General features: G+C 37.1%; 1 protein-coding gene across 39 annotated transcripts in view; it reads left to right on the top strand.

The window, feature by feature from the left end:
* LOC115218249 (neuroblast differentiation-associated protein AHNAK) overlaps positions 1-23,788 on the top strand; it is a 500,913-nt gene that overhangs the window by 391,030 nt on the left and 86,095 nt on the right. The gene's annotated exons all lie outside the window — the stretch shown is intronic.

Below are 23,788 nucleotides of genomic sequence, written 5' to 3'. Positions count from 1 at the left end.
TCCATGTGGTTGGTAGGCAAGCTACTTACCACACAGCCACTCCTGTACCTATAAGTAAGTTTCTTTCATATATTGATATCTATAATAGTTGAACAAAATACATTTTAACAAATATGTCCCATAGCTTTTATCTTTTTTCTTGTATCTCTCATTGGACTATGACCTGTTAGTGCTCTGTATTGAAAGTTTAGTCAAACAAATTAATCTTCAGTTTTTTTGGGTTTTTTTTTTTTTTTCATGTCTGGTTCTTATTCCATTGATCTTTTGTGCCAGTCTGCTAAGTTACTGGTATGTAAACAAAGCAGCACATATAAATACATATATCATTGTCATCATCATTTAACATTTGCTTTCCACGCTGGTGTGGGTCGGGCGTTCTGACTGGAACTGGTAAGCAGGAGATCCACACCAGGTTCCAGGCTGATTTGTCATGGTTTCTGTGGCTGGATGCCCTTCCTAACACCAACCACCCTCAGAGTGCAATGGGTACTTTTTACACACCACCAGCACAGGTGCCATTTACATTACCCTGGTGATGGCCATGACTTCCATTTCACAGGTGCCACTGGCAACAGCCATGACCGATGGTTTCACTTGGCTGGATGAGTCTTCTCAAGCACAGCATATCACCAAGGTCTTGGTCACTTGTCATCACTTCCGTCAGGCCCAACATTTGAAGATCATTTCGGAGATCATGCGACAGACAGCAGCCAGGATTACAATTTCGTGGGTGGGATTTACATAATACCAGCATCGGCCACAACAATTTCACTTGGTTTGTCAAGTCTTCTCAAGCACAACATATTGCCAAAGGTCTCTCTCATTAGTCTGTCTCCATGACGCCCAACATTATAAATTGTGGTCATATTGGAGCACCATTTGCAGGTGTTCTTGGTTCAGCCTGGTACTCATTTCACCTATTTCCATTGATTGGCTAAATTTTTGCTCACCTATGGTGAGCTTCTACACAGTTGTCATCTAAGTTTCTCTCACATTATTGTACTTTGGTGAAGCAAAAAGATGTTCTGTCCGTGATTATAATGTATCGACAATATTATTCAATATCTGCATTTTTTTTAAGCTTATATCCTCTGTGATTTGTAGTTGAATGACTGCATATTGGCTCCTTCTTTGATTTAATTCCTTGTTTGTTCACATACATGTTGACACTAATCACTATTTTAATCCCAATTCACAACATTCAGTAAATCTCTGGATATCCATTCACATTGGTTCTTTCTTCAATCAGTTTTTGTGTTTCCTTATTAAATGCAAATGTTTGTCGTTGGTTATATATTTAGCACTTTATCAAACTGCAACTCGCATACTATTGAAACTAGGTTTCACCTGCTATTAGTCATTTCTGCTTGTGCTACCATTACGATGTACGTAGGAAGCTTTAATTATATGCTGTACATGAAACAGAATTGTAGAATTATGAATAGGCGCAGGAGTGGCTGTGTGGTAAGTAGCTTGCTTACCAACCACATGGTCCCGGGTTCAGTCCCACTGTGTGGCACTTTGGGCAAGTGTCTTCTACCATAGCGTTGGGCTGACCAAAGCTTTGTGAGTGGATTTGGTAGGCAGAAACTGAAAGAAGCCCATTGTGTGTGTGTGTGTGTTTGTCTCCCCCCACTACCACCACCATCGTTTGACAACCGATGTTGGTGTGTCTACATCCCCATAACTTAATGGCTCAGCAAAAGAGACCAATAGAATAAGTACTAGGCTTACAAAGAACAAGTCCTGGGCTTGATTTGTTCGACTAAAGTCAGTGCTCCAGCATGGCCGCAATCAAATGACTGAAACAAGTAAAAGAATAGAAGGATGATTATTCTATATGATGAGACAACAAAGTTGTTGATTAAACTTATGAATGTTCGTACCAGTTATTAGTTAATGAATTGTAATTTGGAATGTCAAATACTGTAATTACAGTACTCACTGGTCTTTTGTATAACTAGTTTGCTTATCTTTGTTTTTTTATTACTTATTTGTTCATTTATATAATTTTTGTGTGTTTGCAATAAGAACAAAATTGTCTTGTTGATAGGTCAAAGTTGTCAGTAAAATCGTCACAATTTCAGATTAAAAAAAAAAAGTATTTCTCCAAGTTTCCGTCTTGTGGAACACAGATGCCTAGCAACATTTTTAGTTAAATAACCATAGTAACTTTATAGAAACTGGGCAGTTTATACATGTGATAATAAATTGTTTCGACCTTGAAGAGTTTTGTATTGCAGACTTTGCCAGAAGCACAAAGAACCCGTTATAGTATTTTTAAAGTAATTGTACCAACAAATATTCTATTTACAAAACAGACAGAAGTTACTTTCTTTACAAACATTGCAGTTTGTAAGTGCAACACTTTAGAAGCGCCAGAGGCTGTGGAATTTGAAGTGTTGGATGACAGATTTACCTTGACTACCCTTGATCTAGCTTATTACACTCCCTGGCAAAATATAAAACTATTCTTAAGCACAGACATGGCTGTGTGACAAAGTAGTTCAACTGTGTGGAACCTTGGGCAAGTGTCTTTAGACCCACATCGACGAAAGCCTTGTGAATGAATTTGGTAAATGGAAATGGAAAGAAGCATTGTGCGTGCATGTGTGTGTGTGTGTGTGTGTGTGTGTCTCACTTAGTCTTCATATAATGTGAGTATCACCATTGTACAAGTGGTACCATTCATTTCCAGTTATCTGTGGAAACCTGTCCTGCCAAGGGGAAATATTACTTTACTTAGGAACATGTGAGGGGTAGTGACACGAAGGGCATCTGGCTATAGAAAATATGCCTCAGTGAATTCCACCTGACCCAGGCAAGCATGGAAAAGTGGATGTTAAAACGATGATGATGATGATGATGATGATTTCTTCACCTATTGTAGCTTGATAGAAATGTCTAAATACATCAAACTCTCTAATGCTGTCTTAGCCATTCCTTCAGTGCAAGAATCGGTTGCAATTTGTAATATCAAATACTGAGTAATGGATGCTTATCATCGTGAAGTATAGTCTGCCTCCTCACCTAAATAAATCTGACCCCAAAATCTCGCTTCATTAGATGACCGATACAATGCCTTGAGCTGTAGTTGCCTATCTTTCCCTGACACACCAATGTAGTATTCTGAAAGCTATTTGTTATTCATTCACATAGTATTATTATTGTTGTCACTGTTAATTACCACTAAGACAAACCACTTATTAGCATTTACTTTACCTCACTAAATGCCTTTTATGAAGTGAGCTTGAGAAGCAGTTTGTATCATTGAATCTCTGATAATATTATAGAGATAAATCTTCATTTCTTTACAGTCCACTGGTTGGAACAAGTGAAATAGTCTAAAAATTGCTGTTGTCCAGTATTTCTGTCTCTTTTAGCAGATGTAGTATGTGTTTTTGTTATATTCATTAGTAGTGGTAGTAATTTATTCATAGCTTGTTCATTCAGAGAAGCTGGTATGGGAATAGTGACTCTTGAACATAATGGCTTTGAAAGTCAAGCAGTAATCAAAGATGATATCTAGTTGTTGCTGTATATGATGTATTGTATCAGATTAAAGGGAAGAAAAAGCGTAATACATGATGGATAAAAAAACACAGCTGGAATAATTCAGTACTGGTCAAAATGCTAAAGATTAGTTTACATCAAAGCATATGAAGAGAATTTATGCAAAGCCTAATTTCTATGAAGAAGTATCAGTGCTCTGCTGTTTTCTATTGTGTTATGTATGGACTGTTGTGAAGGAAACATTGTTTGTTACAGGTTATGTAACCAAAGTGAAAGAGGATCTTACCATTTTACATTCATTTGTTTTTTTCTTCTATGTTTGAAAGAGTTGGCTGAATCTACTCCAGCACAGCATCACTTGTTCAAATCTTTTCCTGTTTCCATTTTATGGTTCAGCTTTCCGAGATCAGATTTCGTCATCACTTCTTCACATGTCTTCCCTGGTCTTCCTCAAGAAGACAGTCACACATATATGCACACAGTAATTCCTACAGTTGATGTCCATAACCTTATCAGGGCAAAGTGACCAACGTCTGCTATTGAGACTAGCAACTTATTTGTTAATTTTAAAGAATTTCTGAAAACATTTTATTCCTTTTCTGAATGCTTGGTTATGATTGTTTGCCTGTTCAATTCTCAAGAGGATCATCATTTCTATGTCCACTTTTCCCAGAATTTATTGTGACAGATTTTCTATAGCTGCATGCCCTTCCTGTTCCCCAACCGTCATCTGTCTCCGAGCAAGTTAATACTTTCCCATCGCTAGACGTGTTTTTCACAGAAGACCAGAATCAAAAAGCCTTGCTTCTATGACAATAATGCTCATTTACAATCCTCGCAATTTGTATAGTCACAAGTTGTGAGTGTAACTTTGCCAATGTTATTGAAAGGTGAAAATATGTGTAAGAAAACCAGTAAATTGGTACTTTTGAACAAAACTACCTCATGGTATTCATCAAAAATGTAGTGAACCAGTCAGTTGAAAACATAAATCTATAATTGGCAATTGTTGAGGAATATTTTTTCTTCCTTAAGCAGTCCTTTTGCTGTTGTGATAGCTACGGCAGTTGGCTTACATCAGATCTAATATCAGTACTACCATCAGATATAACCCATATTTTATTTTACTTTGGTTCGGTACCACACTGTACACTCTTGAACTCGTTCCCACTGGTTGATGATGCACTGGGGTGCAGTGAGTGGAGATACATAGATGGTAACTTTAATTTAATACTGTTTCAATTGTGCACCCCAGATATTTCATTCAGCTTACTGGCAGTATCAATAAATGTACTACTCTTTCCTGTATATCAAAGGTAATAAATCTCATCTAGGCATGTGACTGAATACACCTGATAGACAAGGCCCAAGAAGGCCAAAATGCACCTGCTGTTCTGGCTAGCTGCTGCCAGGATTATTCTTGTCTCCTTTCTATATATATTCTCAGATGAAAACCATTGTATCTTTCTTGTCAATGGTTTATATACATTATGACACAATTGAGTCATTTTACTGTCCAGTTTTGTTTCGTGCTGTTTAACACCAGGTTAGACATTCCAGACATTTGTTCTTTAAATACCTTGAACCACATGTGTGTTTGTGTTTTTAATTAAGACCATGGGGTGTAATTTGAGGGAAACTTGACTGCTTTTTCTAGCAGGGGAAGTGGCCAAGTTAGATGTTTACTTGTTGGCTCAAGTTATATAAACTTAGTCACTGTTCAAAGGTCATGATGACTCACTGATTTATTCTGCTACAAGCTGACAATCCTTATTTTTCTCATGAAAGGTTAAAAATGAAATTTAACACTGTTTAAGTAAGTAGTAGCTGTGAGTTTACCTTTATCTACCTGTACATACAGTTTTCTTATAAAAATAAAATTACTATTGCACTTGTTACTGCTGCTCCTACTCCTTCTTGCGCCACCATCACTACATGCTTGTGATCTTTCAATTACTGTTTCTAATCGTTAGAATTGATAATTATACAATTTTTTTTTTCTTAAAATAAACTTTTTAATCAAAACTAGGTGCAGGCATGGCTGTATGGTTAAGAAGCTTGCTTCCTTACCACTTGGTTCTGGATCCAGTCTCTCAGAATGACTCTTTGGACAGGTGCCTTCTACTATAGCCCTGGGCTAAGCAAAGCCTTGTGAGTGGATTTAGTAGATGGAAACTTAAAGAAGCTTGTCACATGTGTGTATGTGTGCAAGTTATTGGGCTCCTTGTCTTGACATCGTATGATTGTTGTAAACGAGTACCATTGTCATATGAAAACATGCCCAGCCACAGGGAAATATTACCTTACTTGGAAACAGGTGAGAGTTGGTGACAAGAAAGGCATCCAGCCATAGAAAATCTGCCTCAGCATATCCCTTCTGACCCATGCAGGCATGAAAAAGTGGATGTTAATACCATGATGATGATGAAAGAACTGCTTGGGATGATCTCATGTGGGGAATAAGTGGTACAATATTGCTTCCATCTTGATTGAAACTTTTAATCAAGGTAACAGATACTAACAACTTCATATTCCCTATGTGATTTGAGTCCATAATAATCATAATAATCATAATGATAATAATGTTGTTTGCTGTTGGTTTTTTCACTTTGTTGTTTGTTCTTATAGCAATTCTGATTGAGCAATCCTATTCTATAAAGATTTTTCCAGATGTGATCATCTCATACTTTATTCTGAGTGTATTTGTGACTACATCAACTGATGTCATTTTGTTTGATATGGTAGTGTGATTTAGGGAAGAGTTAGCTGTTATTTCTAGTAGGTCAGGCTACCATATATATAGTCTCAAAAGTTGGCTTGTGCATTTGTTTTTGTCTCTTAGATAAGTTGTGAAGGAGAATTCCTGATGAAGTCAGTGGGTCCATTTTAATTCTCAACTGTAGCTTCTTCCTCTAATTCACAATACTCACATTGGTATGGACATGAGTGTAGTACTGTCCCATTTTTATCTCCCTCATAGATCTGAGGGAGGGCTTGTATCAGTTTATACACAGACAGACACACATGCACGCACTTGTTCATTTAGGGCTCCTGCCACTGTCTTGTGGCTGTGTGGTTGAGAGGTTTGTTGCTTCTTGACCATGTAGTTGTTTGTAAGTTGATGTCTCCTTGTCTTGGCAGCATATGACTGGTGTAAATGAGTGTCACTATCACACAGGGAGTGTATTTCATTTCCAATCTTCTGTGCACCCACTGGGAAATATTACCTTGCTTTGAAACTGATCAGGGTTGGCAACAGGAAGGGTACCTGGCTGTAGAAAACTTGCATCAATGAAATCTCATACAAGTATGGAAAAGTGGATGTTAAAATGATTGTGTGTATGTGTGTTTATATTCAAAGGGGTCCTGAAATGTTCCTGGCTTTAAGGATATTTTGAAAGGGCTGGCTGGAGACCCAACCTTCCCAGTTCTTTTACAGCGCTTGGAAAAGCTGAAGGACTGCCACAATAAGTGTGCAAATCTGAGGGGAGGGGAATATGTTGAATAAAATCATAATTAACTGATCCCCCTCTATTTTCTTTTACCCTTAAAGCCAGCAACTTTTCAGCACCCCCTCGTGTGTGTGTGGATATTAACTGTTATCCTTCCATTCAACAATCTGTTAATATTGATATAGATCAATATTAACTGAATGGTTGTTTCGTGTGAATAAAGAATTAATGCATTTATAAGAAATTAATAATAATTCTAATTATAAGCAACTGGAGAATGGTGGTTGTGTTGATAATAGAGGCCTACTTACTGAGGTTACTCTCACTATAGCCAAGAACATGAGTTCAAACTCTGCATTATGTAACCACAGAAAAGCACTGATACTATTATATCTTCCATCAGCAGCCAATATGCATCATAATCATTTCATAGTTCAGTGCTGTAAAGAGGTATCCAGCCTGTGCATAGCAGTCTTGGCCGTTTGTGTGCAGTAAACAGCAGTCTCTGCAGTTTGTGTGCAATAAATAATCAATTTCCTAAATTTTGGTTGATTTGACATGGCACGATGGGAGTAAATAAAAAAAGAAATATGATGCTCATGCCTTTCTCTTTGATATTAACAGATTAAGCAAAGTATCTGAAGCCAGGAATCAAAACCAATTTACAAGCTTGGTTTGTTAACAGTTTATCACCTATGCTACAATGTCTTAAATTATGTTGATTCTGTCCACTTTAGATTGATAGAATTGAAAATAGAACTGAAGAATAAAAGAGACCACTTCCTAGTATTTCTGTTTGTAACATGCATTTCATTTCAATAAAAAGAACATTCCATAGAGCCCATGCATAGCAGTTTCTCTACCCATGTATCTAGCTTCCGATACCTGGCATCTGAAGAGCGTTTGCCCCTCCACTGCTGGATAGCATTCCCTATTCTGTATCGGTACATACTTGCTCTCTCTCTCTCCTCTCTCTCTCTCTCTCTCTCTCTCTCTCTCTCTCTCTCTCTCTCTCTCTCTCTCTCTCTATCCCTCCCTGGTGACATGAGTAAGATAAGTGTCATTTAATACGTTTTGTTTATTTTTTTTTGATATATGGTTTCATCCCTAAACAAGGCTTGAGGCTACTGTAGCATACATGACTACAAAGGAAGAAGAGAAGTGGGGCCTATAAATTCAAAAGATGGCAATTGAGAGAAAGGCCCTGAGGAAAACGAGGCATTGGTAGTGAGTTCCAGAGAGCAACAGTTTGAGAAAAGGAGCTATTTGAGTAAAAGGACTTAGGACTTGCTTTTTTTCATTGAAAAGTTTCTGTTATTGGTTACAGCCCACAGGAGAATGGGTGTTTTGTTGTGTGATGGTCCTCTCAATTGCATATAGAATTTTTGTGCAATGTTTTTAGGGAGTCACAGGGATGGGCAAAATAAAGATAATAAAGTTGTGGTGTAGCTAGTAACTTCTAAAATAGAGTATACTACAATAACAAGCAGAGGCTTTGTGTGATCACAGAATAGTAGCTTAAAGCTTGAAAGTTTTAATGGCCAGGAAAATTATTTGGCTTTCAGCTGCAGGAGTGTCCCAGATCTAAACTCAAATCAAGCAGATCAAGGGTGTTTTGGCTGTGACTATCCCATCTTGTACAATTTGGACTACATTACTCATTATTTCTTTCACTTTTGAGGCAGAAGGGTGAGAATTGTTGAGTGAATTTTGACTACCATTTCTAGCAGTTTAAGCAAGCCTGTAGAAGTCCTTTCGTTGTCTTGATATGGGAATAGTATTCCATAAAGCATTTAAAAGTGCAAAACCATTTATTCCATATTTTAAAATAAAATATTGCACAATTCCTTGGAGTGCCATAAGTTTCTTACATATCTCCTAACTATCTCCCAACTAGATGAGACATATTTTATAAATAGATTGTTGATCTATCATCAGAGGCAACTTTGAGAATAGTTTTGCACCTGTGCTACCTCTCTTTGGTGTAGTGAAGTGATTGAAGCATTAAGTCTAGAGAGGTAATGGAAATGCCTTCTGCAAAAGTGAACCAATTGATATCCACATCTTGCTTGTCTCATTCTTTACTCACTCAATCATTTTATGTCATCATCATTTAGCATCCACTTTCCCATGCTTGCATGGGTCGGACAGAATTTGTTGAGGCAGATTTTCTATAGCTTGATGCTGTTCTTGCTGCCAACCTCACCTGTTTCTAAGCAACATAATATTTCCCCCATATCTAGACATATTTTACATGGAAGACTGGAGATGAACTTCTCTTGTCTGATGGTGATACTCATTTACAACCATTACATGATGTCTTGACAAGGGCATGCACACATGATGGGCTTCTTTCAGTTTTCATCTTTCAGATTCACTAACAAGGTTTTGGGTGACATTTGCCCAAGGTGCCACATGGTTAGGAGTGAACCATTTTGTAAAAGAAAATGGTGGTACTGGCCCCAATTGAATGTTGTGCTTGTTTTCAAAAATGCATTTGTAATTATATTAAAGATGCATATATGAATTTTACAACTTTCAAACACAACCACATCCCAGACCCATGAGTATCTTTAACAGATTCTATTCTGTTGGAACCTTTAGGGCAATGTCTCTGATCTGGATTCAACTTGATATCTTTGATACATTACTTCCCTGCATAGAAGGCCATAAAATGTGGGTTTTTCTCCCTTGCCTTCAAAGTGCCTCAAAAGTTGTAGTGCTGCCTTTTCACCTCTCAATAAGCTAGAAAGAAAAGACAAAAAAAAAACAGTTTGTTTTATTAGACCTAAAACTTCAATGATTGTTTTGATAAATTGATAATGGGACCTTATTAAATTCTTCAAGCATTGACTTTATGTGTGTTGATGTACTTTAAATACATAAATCTTCAAATATTTGATTATTAAATTTGATTTTGAATAAGTTGAGATACAGATTTTAAGTTAGTCCACTTTATTGGGATTGACACAAATTACATTATTTCATCACTTGAGAATTTAAAAAGCCTTTTCAGTTGTTGACCTTAGAAATATAAAATCTTGGACAATTGACTTCATTGTTTTGAAACAAGGGTGATTTCTACTTATGATTTGCTAGTCTGTGATATAATAGCTCTCATAGCCATTTTAGGTTCTGTTAGATCTCAGGATAGAGAGAACCACATATTCATATCTGCTGCTGCCTGCTATTTCGTTCTGTTTCTAAAAAGAACAGTTTATTCACCTCAGTTCACTCCAGCTGCTGGTAATAGGTACTAAATCAACTGCATGGTGCCAGTTGTTTTAGACTGACAAGACAGAGATTTAATTATCAACCACTTACCATGAAAAATGTGTGTATGCTTAAAACAGCAACAGGAAACCACTGTAGACTATTGATGATTAAATTATAACATAAAGATGAAATAGATCTTCAGTATTAACCCAACTCTCCAGGGAATTTGGTGCTTGTGAGTCTCTTCATCCAATAAGTATAAAAAAAGACATTGTCTTTCAATTTGTGTATATAGAACAATTCAGCTTGGCAGAGCATGTCTCATCTCCAGGAGACACTCAACAGAGGAATTAGAACTCTGCACTGAATATATTGACCGCTGACACAAAGTCTGATGGGGGTTCAAACCAACTTTCCTCTTAGCTTTACATTTAATTTCCCTGTAGCCCCTAAAGTCTCCACTTTTGCTACAGTGCCAATATAATACTAATCACTTAAGTACCAACTAGACAATAGCTCTCAGCATCCTTCAAACAGTCGCTATATAGTTATGGTTAGTTACTGACTTTAGAAAATACTTGAAAATAGTTGTTTTTGTTATTGTTACTCATATTATTTCCTTCTGTGATCCACTGTTGGAATTTTTACCAAATATTGTGTCAGACGTTGACTTTAAAATAGAGGTATCAAATGTTGGACAATTGATCTTAATAGGATGGTCATGTTGTTATTTAGACCTTTTTCCTCACTTGTTACTTCCTATTCAAAGATGGTGGGAGTGTGAATTACTTCATCAAAACCTACTTGAAATTAAAAGTACTTCCACCAGGAGTAGAGTCCTGCATGTTACTCATTGAGTTGCTGACATTTTTTCCTTTTATTACTATTTTCTGTGTTTATTTATTTATTTATGTGGTATTTGAACTAAATATTCACCGATTTATTTCTGTTACTAAGTGCAGTAGGGGATGATTGAACAGGTTGTTTTGTACTATTTGAAATCTTCAGTGCTACTCCCACTGTTCTGTATATAAATCAACCAGAAATTCACACGACCTTCAAGTCTTCCAAATTTAATTTTAAAAAAAAATTTTTTTTTTTTAGAGAACTGCTTCAAATATGACAGGAATCACTGCAAATAACTATACTTCTCTTCTATAAAATGAGAGAAATATTAAAAGTTGTGAAGCTGGTATAGTATAGAAGAAAGCTTAGGAATAGATTTACTGCAAATGGTAGAGGACTGCTTTAAATGATGCGTAGTTTCTTGTAATGTTACTCAACAATCTTGTTGAGTCTGCTTTTGCTTTTAATTCATTCTCTGTCAATAAAATACAATTAACACACACTTTGAATTATCTTGTTGCTCCATCTTGTAAAAAGAGGGGCTGTTTATATTACTATCATTTTCAATAAAAAGCTAGGTGTCTTCCAGGCCAGATGTCTGAGGCAGGTGATTAAGACAGAGTGGCAAGATCACACAAAGAGCAAGGCTGTGCTCGAGAGATGTGAGATGGGGAGCATGAGCAGTGAAGTACAGAGAAGGAGGTGGAATTACATTGGCTAGATTCTGAGGAAGGATCCCAATGACAACTGTATGACATCCATGACATGGGCCTCCAATAGAAGAAGAAAGGGCAGAAGACCCAAGAACAGCTGGAGAAGGGTTGTTGAAAACGCGATGAAGTGGATGGGGAACATGGAACTAAGTGTGAATCACAGCCATTGACTAGGCAGCATGCGGTGTATGTGTGTGTGTGTGTGTGTGTGTGTGTGTGAAAGCTTAATGTGTTGCCTAAGGCATGAAGTGGAAAGATAGATAGTGTCTTGTGTTACTTAATGACCTTAATGATCTGATAAGTTTGATTTTATTTTTAATTCGTTCTCTGTCAGTCAATAAACTAAATACAATTAACCCCTTTGATGCCAACCCGACTGAAACCGCCTCTGGCTCTGTAGTACAAATGTCTTGCTTTCAAAAGTTCTGAATTAAAATCTTCCACCAAACCTTAGTCACAATTTATGTTCCTAACACTAGCTTAATTATAACTAAGTTATTTTATTAAATTCTTTGTTATATTTAAAATTAATTGAAAGAAACCCTGAGCATCTCAACAGAAATATGGCAACAAAAGGGTTACCACATAAGTGTTGAATCGTGTGGTTACTCTATTTTCTGATAAAAAGTGGGTCATGTCTATCATGATGTCATTGTCAGCGAATTTAGTTGCTGCCTCTTTGGTTACAGCAGTTTGCTATCTCATTAATGTCACAACTCCCACTTCACCTTCAGTCAGAGATTTTGTGATTATGACAAAAATTATTCTATGAAAAGAGCAACAGTAAAGTTCTTTAGACCTCCCCTTGCCAGCACCCTGGTACCTTCAGGAGTAAGGCACCTAACAATGATCAGAGTTCAGACCAATCCAAACATAGTGTAGATGTAAACATTGAAATGCATTAAGTATGCCTTCTATTTATGTGCAAACCATTTGATTAGTTTTGAGATTAATAAACACAGAGGCAGTGTATTTGATTAGATATGTGGTCAAGAGAGGTGCTGTATTATATGTCAATCTTTTCTCTTTTTTTTAATCATGTAATGTTATTTATGCCAGTTCTATAAATTATTGAGTGACAAGAGCTTTATTTGAATCAGTTTTCAACTTCATGTAATTTATCTAGGGGCAAATCAGTTTAGGCAAACAAGTTCCGCTTTGTCTGCCTTCATGCAATGGAGAATTGTACCTACTACGCATATTTGCTCAGAGCAAGTTGAATGGATATATATAAGAATTTTGTTGTAGATTGTTAATAGAATGTCATGTTTTGTGTATCAAGACAAAAATAATTATGATAAATCCCCCAAACCCTAATTATTTTCCATTTTATTTTTCAATAAATTGCTTGAGTTGAACAGGTCTTCTCTATCACAGCATTCCTTTGTCTTCTACTTCAAGAAATTTGTTGTAATCTGTTGCCATCCAATGTTGGACTCTTATAATGTCCACTTCCATATAGCAGTATAGTTAGTTAGACAAGTAAGACACAACTACCTAACCAACTACTCCCCTCTCAACCCTATGTTACAGTGTTTGTAATGACTAGCACATACCACTCATCATGTGGGTGGGGTGTTCCATTATTATTATTATTATTATTATTATCCCCATAACAAAATTCAGACTGCTCGAATTACTTTTCAGCCTTGTTTCCAATTGTCTTCCTCGGACTTCCTTTCTCATAGTTTTCTTCCATTTGGATCACTTAGTCTTTTATCTAGCTGTCCTCTCTTACACTAGATCCTCTTGTATCCAGTTTTCTCTCAGCTTCTATAATATAGATAGGCTGAATGTGTCTCTAAATATCTGGGTTTTATATTCATCATCATTTAATGTCCATTTTCCATGCTGGCATTTTATAGGAAATATTTCAAACTGTTTCCTTCGTCATTTGTGCACCATATTGTTTTTTCTCTTATATTCTCTAATTTCTCTCTCTCTCTTTGTCTCTCTCTCTCTCTCTATTTTAAAATTTCATTGTTTTCTTCCCTCCAACAAATACCACTTCCAGATTTGAGGATTTACAGAATCCTCTCCCTCAATTCCCCAGAAATCTACTTATAGAATGCAGGACCATCAAATGGAGCTTCCTGTTGGCTTTTGTTGGTGCTCTCCTCCCTCCATTCCTCTCCAAGCTATTCAGAATATTCCAAATGCTTCAGAAGTTCTCTCTTTTCCCTTTAAACTTCTTGTCTCATTCAAACTGCTTAATAGATATATTTACCAATGAAACACCTTGTCTATTATCATCATAATAACCACAAAAAAATGTCTTTGTGCTGCCAGAAATACCAGAGAGTATTTTATTAGCAGCAGAAGGAATTTTAATAAGAACAGTAATAAATGTATTTAGTCCACGTCTGTCATTTTTGTGTTGTGTGTGTGATTAAATGTTTTCTTGTCGTTTGAAATTGCAATCTTATATGTAGTAGTATTGTCATGAATTTCAACTTCCATGTTCTGTTTTTTTGGTTGACTGATTAAACATTCCAGAAGTGGATAGGGGCTTTGTCCCTATAAATCTAAAGCTGAGTGGCTATTCATGAAATTAATATTCTTATCCCTCTGGTATTGGCTTTGTCTTTCATCTCTGCCCAAAGGTGATATAAAATAAATACAATCTAGTACTGAGATCAATTTAATCATTTGAACCCTTTCATGGTGGTATTTCTCTAATGAATAGACTGAAATATGTGTTTAATTAATTTTTAATATAATCAAGATTTTGGAGTGGTTTACTGAAATATCTGTAATTTTATGTATTATTAATATTGACTAATCAAAACCTGTTACCATTTCGTTATCAAGTTTGGGTTGTGATTAAGATTTTCATATAGATAAGAAGAGGTTAAGTATTTTGATGGTTTCAGGTAGGTTGGTATGAAGAGATAATTGACTGTACCCCTTTTCTACAAAACTGTTTACTAATGCAAGAAACTATTGCAGTAGTATATTTTAGTAGTAGTAGTAGTAGTGTAGTGTGACAAAATAAATAGGGTAGGGGACAAAATGCCTTGCCCTATTTAGTTAACATGCCATTTCTTTTTTCCCTTTTTTTTTTTTTCTAATCCTGCTATGACTGAGGTTGATAATAATAAGCAACACTGAGATACTAGGGCCTTTTAAAATTACTACCATCTTCCCCCTGAAATATGTGGCCTCAGGCCACACAATACTTAATTATTATTATTATTGTTATATGTTTAGTGTGGTAGTGATGGTAGTAGTAGTAGTGGCAGTGGTGGTAGTATGGAAGGTAGTACTAATACTGGTGGTTATGGTAGTTATTGTAGCAGAACCGGTAGAATCACTGGCAAAATTACCTTAGAGTATTTGTTAACATCTGAGAGTTAGGTTCTAAGTTCAACTTTGTTTTTCATCTCACAAGGGTGGGTAAAATAAAGTACTAATGAAGTGCTGGGATCAGTTAAATCTATTATAATCCTTGCTCTCCCCCCCCCCTCACCTCTGACCGCACAAAATATAGCCCCGTGCTTCTGCCGACTGCTCATTATTTAGTAGCTGTGAAGGTAGTTGTTTTGGTGGATGGTGATGATAAGGTTGCAGTCCTTCTTTTCATAGATTTCTCTGATGCATGTAGACCTGAAGACAGATCAAACGTGGTGGTTGTGTGGTTAAAGAAGCTCACTTTGCAACCACATGGTTTTGAGTTCAGTCCCACTGTGCAGAACTCTGGGCAAGTATCTTCTACTATACCCCCAGGCTAACCAATGTCTTGTGAGTGAATTTGGTAGATAGAAACTGTATAGAAGCCCTTGTGTGTGTCTGTGTTTTGTTTCCCCACCACCACTTGACAAACAATAACTTATTAGTTCAACAAAAGAGACAGAATAAGTACAAGACTTAAACCCTTTAAGGTGGTGCCACAGCCTGGCCATATTCTAATGACAAACAAGTAAAAGATAAAATAAGTAGTAACAATATGTCACGGTGCCGGAGTGGGATGGGGACGCAAGTTGGCACCCGTGCATATAAATGCACCCCGGTGTCACGCAGATGGCACCAATGCTGGTGGCATGTAAACGCACCCATGCCAGTGGCACATAAATGCACATCAGTGTCACACAAATGGCACATGCACCAGTTGTACATAAAAGCACCCATTACCCTCTCGGAGTGGTTGGCATTGGGAAGGGCATCCAGCTGGAGAAAACCATGCCAAATCAGACTGGAGTCTAGTGCAGCCTTCCAGTGTGCCAGCCCAGTCGAACCATCCAACCCATACTAGCATCAACAACAGACGTTAAATGATGATGATGATGATGTAGTTGTAGTTTCATGTAGTATTTTGTGAGAAATGCAATATGAAGGTTTTGCAGAATCTGGACAGGCTGAATGACATTGTCCTTTTTCTTTTGTTAACCTTTTACTCGTCCTCTTAACTACAACCAACACCCATTTACCAGGATGTTGACACGACTTACAGCTTGAGAGTGAGGGGTCAGCTAAAAAGGAGGTTGGTTAAGATTGCATATTACACTAACAGAGTAATAGGTTAATCTTAACGAAAATAAACCTGACACACCTCACTCGTTGGTAGCCATCCATAATGTACACCATGACTAATTGCAATGGGGTGTGTGTGTTTTCAATTTTTAATTTACTTTTCTCTCCATTCAATGTCTGTGTCCTCCAGCTTTTATTCAAATATGAAATTAATCTCTCCCTCTCTCCTTCCCCTAACCTTTTACACTTTCCATTCTACCATCCCATTCTCCCCCTCTTTCATTTTTTCTCTTCCCTTCTTCCTCCTCCTATCTCTCTCTCTCTCTCCTCCACTCTTTCACTGCTCCTCCTCAGTTTACATTCATCAAAATACAAAAATAGATAAAAATGATAACAAAAAATACAAGATTAATAGGAATAAAAAAAAGTTGCAGAAGCAGTGAAAAGTATTGTTTATGTGTTCAATTCCATCTTGGTAGTGGCCTGGTCTTGGAATATTTTTCAGCTGAATGATCAATCTCTCTCTCTCTCTCTCTCTCTCTCTCTCTCTCTCTCTCTCTCTCTCTCTCTCTCTCTCTCATACACACACACACACATAGATAGATATAGCATCATCATCATTTAATGTCCATTTTCAATACTTGCATGGATTGGATGGCTTGACAGATTCCAGCAAGCCACAGGGCTACATTGAACTCCAGCGACGGTTTTGGCATGATTTCTACAGCTGGAAGCCCTTCCTAATGCCAACTACTTTACAGAGTTTACTGGGTGCTTTTTATATGCCAAACAGAACACACGTATGTATGTGTGTGTGTATATATATATATATATATATATATATATATATATATACACAGGATGTTCAAGAAGTTTCTCTGCAGCAGATTTTTTTTTCATCCTGTGCATCACCATGTCGCTACTTCAAGAGATTTGCAGTGAACTGATTATTTCGAAGGGACTTTGGCCACCAAGATCACCTGGTTTAACACCACCAGACTTTTTTTGTCTTGGGAGCAAGTAAAGGATCAGTGTACAAGAATCACCCAAAATCCATTAAATACTTACTGGAGAGAGACTTTTTGAACACCATACACACACACACACACACACACACACACACACATAGGTGCAGGCCTGGCTGAGTGGTAAGAAGCCTGCTTCCCAACCACATTGCTCCTGGCTCAGTCCCACTGCATGGCACCTTGGGTAAGTGTCTTCTACTATAGCTTCAGGCCGACCAAAGCCTTATGAGTGGATTTGGTTAACAGAAATTGAAAGAAGCCCATTGTGTGTGTGTGTGTGTCTTTGTGTCTGTCTGTTTGTCCCCCACCACTGCCTGACAACTGGTGTTGGTGTGTTTATGTCCCCCATAACTTAACAGTTTGGCAAAAGAGAGCAATACAATAAGTACTAGGCATTAAAAAAAGTACAGGGGCTGATTTATTCAACTCAAACCCTTTGAGGCAGTGCCCCAGCATGGCTGCAGTCAAATGACTGAAACAAATCTTTAAAAAAAGAAAGAAAGAAGTGAATTACTAAATCCCGCAGCTATCCATGGCTATGTGCATCTGTTTGTATTTTAAATGGATGTCACATCTCTTCCTCAGTGCAATTGGTTCAGTTTCAACACCACAATCTCCGGACAAGTACAACTTCAAAATCTTACTTTTTGTTTAGATTTTATTTGGATTAGTTTGGATAGAATATGCTGACCTGGCTAAATACTTGTTCTCAAAGCCCCAGGGGTGGTGGTGGTGGTGGTGGTGGCAGTGGCTGTGGTGGCGCTACTGCTGCTAACAGTGACCTATAAAGTGTACTTCAGGAGACATTATCTAACACCTTCTTTTTAAAGCTAGGATGGTATAATTTTAGGGGTGATTTGGCTGTTGTTTCTAGCATGTTGAACAGCCACATAGTGGTTCCTCATTGACTTGTGACAACTCTTTATTTGCTTTCATTCTGCATTATATAAAAAAAAAATACGAATTTTCCGTTTCATGCTGTATATTGTTTGAAAATCTCGTTAAACCAGAAAAGATATATTAATAGACTGTTGTTTCCTATTTTACTCAGATGGGTCCTCCAAACCATTCATTGTTAAAAACATCTAATTGAATATCGTTAGGAATTGTATAAAAGTAATTAAAATATTTTGTGTATTATTGAAGTATAAACAAAACATTGCTGATAAATTTTAACAAAATATATGGACCCCACCAAGGCCATATAAAGCCCCAAGGTCCATTATAGACCCCCAAAGTCCATATGGACCCCCAAGGGTGATATGGCCACTGGTTAAGAACCACTGGTCTATATGATAGTAAAGTCTTGAGGGATGGAGATACTTAGAGACCCCTGCTGCATGAAATCTTAAACTGAAGGGGGGCACAAACATACTTGTTTGAACATAGCCAGTCCTTTTATAAAGAGAAGACAAGAAAAAGACTTCTATATCAAAGTTTGATTTCAAAATTGATTTTCCAGTAATTATTAATTAGCAATGTCAGTAAATGGATGTTTGATGATGATCTCAAAATGGTAGAATGTAATATTTGTATCTTTTAAAATAGTCCTTATTGCTAAAAACTTGTTTAAAACAGTTCAAAGCAATTATCTTGATAAGACTAACAGTTCTATTGTGAGGACATAAGCATCAATGTTTGAATTCAATCTTTTAACCAGAAGGTTCTCATGACATTGTCTCTATATATCTTTGGTCATAGATCCTGTGCATGCATGTGTATCTAAGTAAAAGCTCATTAATAGTCATGGTTTGTGTTACTGATTCGGTTTTTATTCTGCTGACCCATCAATAAGCTTTGACCAATCACACGCTAACCACAACTACAAGGCCATTACACTAAATTTGGATGATAGACCAGACACATCTCAGCTCAAAAACCTTTCACCATCATCAGTGTTATAAGCAGTAGTAACAGCTGGAATTGGTTTTCTCTTCTAATTTATGCAATTCCGTGTTTACCAATGGATTTTTAATGTAAAGCAAGTAAAAAGAAACCAATAAATCTATCAAGTTTACTTTAGATTTGAACAGGTTTTTCTTTTTCTTCGTTACTGCAGAGTTTCCGATTGCATTCATTGGCAGGTTGTGTGTATGTTGTGGGTCACAACATGATGTAGTAACAGTGAGAGAGTGGGGCTGTTAAGATTTATTTTCTCTCAGTATTACATTACACTTCTTTCAATTGTATCCAAGGGTGGCATTGTACAGAGAAGCTCAATGCAAATATGTTTACTCATTTGCTATTGTCTGTATCTTTCTTTGTTGTGGTCAAATAATGAAATTTCAATGTACTGCACACATTGTATCACATAGCTTTTCCTCCCTTGTCTTTCTCTCATTACATTTTGCGTAATACCTTTTTCACTAATACCTTTTAAGAATAGCTTGTTTGCTGGTTAACTTTGCAACTGAAGTTGTTCGATGTCACTTTTGAATTTCTGTCCTAATATTTCTGGCTTTCATAAGATTATTGATCAAAGATTCAAGGAAAGAATCTTTTTCGGTTTATACATCAAATTTTCTTGTTTCTTTTTATTCATTTCTATAAGCATTGAGTGTAGCCTTTTAAGATAATTCCTCTTATGCTTCTTATTTCTTTACTGCCCACAAGGGGCTAAACATAGAGGGGACAAAGGGATTAAGTCGATTACATCAACCCCAGTGCATTACTGGTACTTAATTTATTGACCCCGAAAGGATGAAAGGCAAAGTCGACCTCGGCGGAATTTGAACTCAGAACTCTTATGCTTCTATTATGAAAAAGTCGCATGGCTTGTGCTTGTTGGTAATATGAAGGTTATTCACAGTTAAAAACGCCAAACTAAACCATGTACCCAAGGACAGCACCAATTTATGGTGAACTGGTACATAATGCACAGCTTCTTTTGAGTAACATTTCTTATTTATTCACAAGTGAGAGAGAGAGAGAGAGAGAGAGAGAGAGAGACGTCTGTTGTATTGCAAAGCCAGCAAAACCATTCCAGCATAAAAACTATATGTGAACAAGCAAATGGAAAAGGTTGTGTGATTGCTTGGCTTGTAAGAAATTGTAGTTAAATCCCCCTCATATCACAAACCATTTGGGGTTAATTGGATAAGGTATACTATGTCTGAATGAAAGACAGAGGGACCATGATTGAACCTTTGATCATGGGTCTGTTCAACCAAGAACGACCTGGGATTGATAGTGACAAGCAAGTCTTTGTATCATGCCCTGCTTAGCAAGACATTAATTCTGTTTGCCTGATGATAGATGCTTCATTGGAACTTGTTCTAACACTATGCAAATGTCTAAATTTGGATGAAACCGTCCTTTCCTTGTTGGCATTAATAAAATTGATGGAAAACATGAGAAGAGAAATAAAAATTAAAAAGAAAAAAACTCCTTTTAGAATCATCTGTAATTGTAAAGGTGAGGTGAGTTTGGTAGGAGCAGAAAAGCGAATTCTTACAGATGGCAATTAAATATCTTTCAATATCTACAGAGTTGGTTTCGTCTCATCATGATAGTATTAATGAAATGAGCACCACTTATGGTACTAGTATTATTTAATCAACTATATCTCTCCTCTTTTAGCATTGACCGTGTTCTTCATCACACATTATATATATATGGCAATGTAACAAGTGTGCCTTGGTGATTTCTACTCCATCTTTGGACTTTTCCCTTTCTCCTTTCCAACAAAGAGCTATGCTCGAAACCTCAAACTCTCTTTCACTGAGTGTCAAGATAATACATTTCTTGTGCACATCCTCACATTTTTATTTGTTTCACTCATTTGACTGCAGCCATGCTGGAGCACCGCCTTTAGTCAAGCAAATCAACCCCAGGACTTATTCTTTGTAAGCCTAGTACTTATTCCATCAGTCTTTCTTGCCGAACAGCTAAGTGACGGGCACATAAACACACCAGCATCGGTTGTCAAGCGATGTTGGGAGGGGGGGGGCACAAACACAGACACACACACATATACGTTCACACACACACGATGGGCTTCTATCAGTTTCCATCTACCAAATCCACTCACAAGGTTTTGGTTGGCCCGAGGCTATAGAAGACACTTACCTAAGGTGCCACGCAGTGGAACTGAACCCGGAACCATGTGGTTGGTAAGCAAGCTACTTACCACACATTAATTTGAATTGACTATATACACACACACACACACACACACTATTTATGAGAAACTGACTTGGTATTGTTTCCAAATTGTGTACACAATAACACGTAGCCTTAGGAAAGTAACAGCTTTATTTTTCCTGTAGTAAATGAAAGAAAATCTATGAAAATCGTCCATAAATTGGTTTATGGCTGTGTAAGAGAGATTCTCTGAGCTTCTGAGAAAGTTTATATCAGAAATCTCAAATCTCACGTTAATTTCTAATTCAAGAGTCTTAGTTTATGCAGATAGTTTTATCTTCTTTTTCTCTGCTATCTTTTTATAGCATTTCTCAAACCTTCTCAAATATTTTTAGGTTGATTGTTATATTGGGAAAGAAGCAAAAGAAAAACAAGTTGCCATTCATGTAGTGGAGGTTAGGGGGGTGACCTGAATAAGCTATTATTTCCATCCAGCCTAACAGTTGAGGAGGATTAGTCAGATAAAAGCCTGGCTTGATAGTGACCTCTTTATTAAACAGTGAACTGGTGTGGGATGGCAATGAAAGGTGTGTGTGTGTGTAATATGCACAACAGTTACTTACACTCAGCTTACAAACGCAAACATGGCCTGCAAGTACTCGGCCCACTTAGTACGTACTGTTTAGCACGTTTTTTTTCCCCCTTTATTTGTTGAATAGAAGTTGAAAAATAGTGAAATGTGTAGGCGTGACTATGTGGTTAATAAGCTTGTATCCCAACCATGTGACCTTGGGTTCAGTCCCGCTGCTTGGCACCATGGGCAAGCTTTTACTATAGCCCTAGGCCAATGAATGCCTTGTGGTTAGGTCTGTTAGACTGAAACTGTAAGAAGCTTGCCTTCCAAAATATATATATATATATATATATATAAAATGTGTGTTTGTGCTTGTCCCCTCCACCACTACTTGACAGTTGATGTTTGTTTGTTTACATTCCCTATAATTTAGTAGTTTGGCAAAAGAGACCACTAGAAAAGATATTAGCAGTTGATTTGTTCAACTAAGCCATTCAAGGCTTTGCTGCAGCATGACCGCAGTCCAGTGACTGAAACAAGTAAAAAAAAAAATAAAGATACAGGTATAAAAACTCCTAACCACCACAACTTGCAAGTTTTTTGGCAGAATTGTTAGAGCATCAGGCAAACTGTTTTACTATATTTGTTCCAGCTCCTTCAAATCATGAGTTCAAATCATGCCAAAATCAACTTTGCCTTTCACCCCTTCACTGGGGGTGGGATAAAGTATATAACTGGCCAAATACTGGAGTGGGTCTACTTTAATCAACAAACACCCCCTTTGTTAGATTTCAGGGCCTTTGTCTAAGATTCCGGGTATCAGCTAACCCACCTCCCATCTAAATTGCTGACTTTGTGCTTAAATCATCATCATCATCATAGTGATAATCTGGCAGAATTGTCCGATTCGCCAGAGAAAGTGCTTAGCAGCATTTCTTCCAGCTTTGCATTCTGAGTTGAAACTCCACCAAGGTTAACTTTCTTTGATTTCATCCTTTTGGGGGTCAGTAAAACAAGTACCAGTTGAGCATTAGGGTTGATGCAATCAACTTAATCCCTCCCCCTTGAAATTGCTGGCCTTGTGCCAAAATTTGAAACCATTATTTATTAAGTCAGCGAGCTGACAGAATGGTTATTGCACTGGGCCAAATGTTTCAAAGCATTACGTCTCTCTTTACATTCTAAGTTCAAATTCTGCTGAGGCTAACTTTGCTCTTCGTCCTTTCAGGGAGGGGTTGATTAAATAAGTACGATTTGAAAACAAGGGTTGATGACTAAGCCCCCCACCCCACCCCCAATTTCAGGCCTTGTACCTGTGGTAGAAAGAATTATTATTATTATTATTTTGTCATAACGAGCTCGGAGAGTCGTTAGTGCAGTGGATGAAATGCTTAATGCCATTTCGTCCGTCTGCATGTTCTGAGTTCAAATTCCACTGAAGTTGAGTTTGCCTTTCATCCTTTCGGGATCAATAAAATAAGTACCAGTTGAACATTGAGGGAATCAGTTTATCCCCTCCCTCAAAATTGCTGCCCTTGGGGGAAAATATGAAACCATTATCATTACTATTACTACTACTACTACTGTTGTTGTTATTGGTTGGTAGAATGGCAGAATTTCTTGAGTGATTGACAAAATGCCTTGCATATTTAGTTAAATTCCACAACTTTTAAGTTCACATCATGTTGGGCTGAAGACTTAACCTTTTTTCCATCAGGGGTCAATAAAACCAAAATGCCTGCCAAATGGACTGGATTTGATTTAGTTGGGTGCATGTGGCTTTGTACAAATGCATAAAAGAAAAAGTTAATCAAATTAGATGAAATAAAATAAATGTTCTCTGATTAGAATAAAAATAATTAAATTTTTACAAAGTGTGTTTGAGTGTACCAAGAT

The sequence above is a fragment of the Octopus sinensis genome, linkage group LG13 (genome assembly GCF_006345805.1).
Source record: "Octopus sinensis linkage group LG13, ASM634580v1, whole genome shotgun sequence".
NCBI lineage: Eukaryota > Metazoa > Mollusca > Cephalopoda > Octopoda > Octopodidae > Octopus > Octopus sinensis.
The sequence above is the reverse complement of the archived record's forward strand: the minus strand, read 5'-3'. Positions and strand labels throughout refer to the sequence as shown.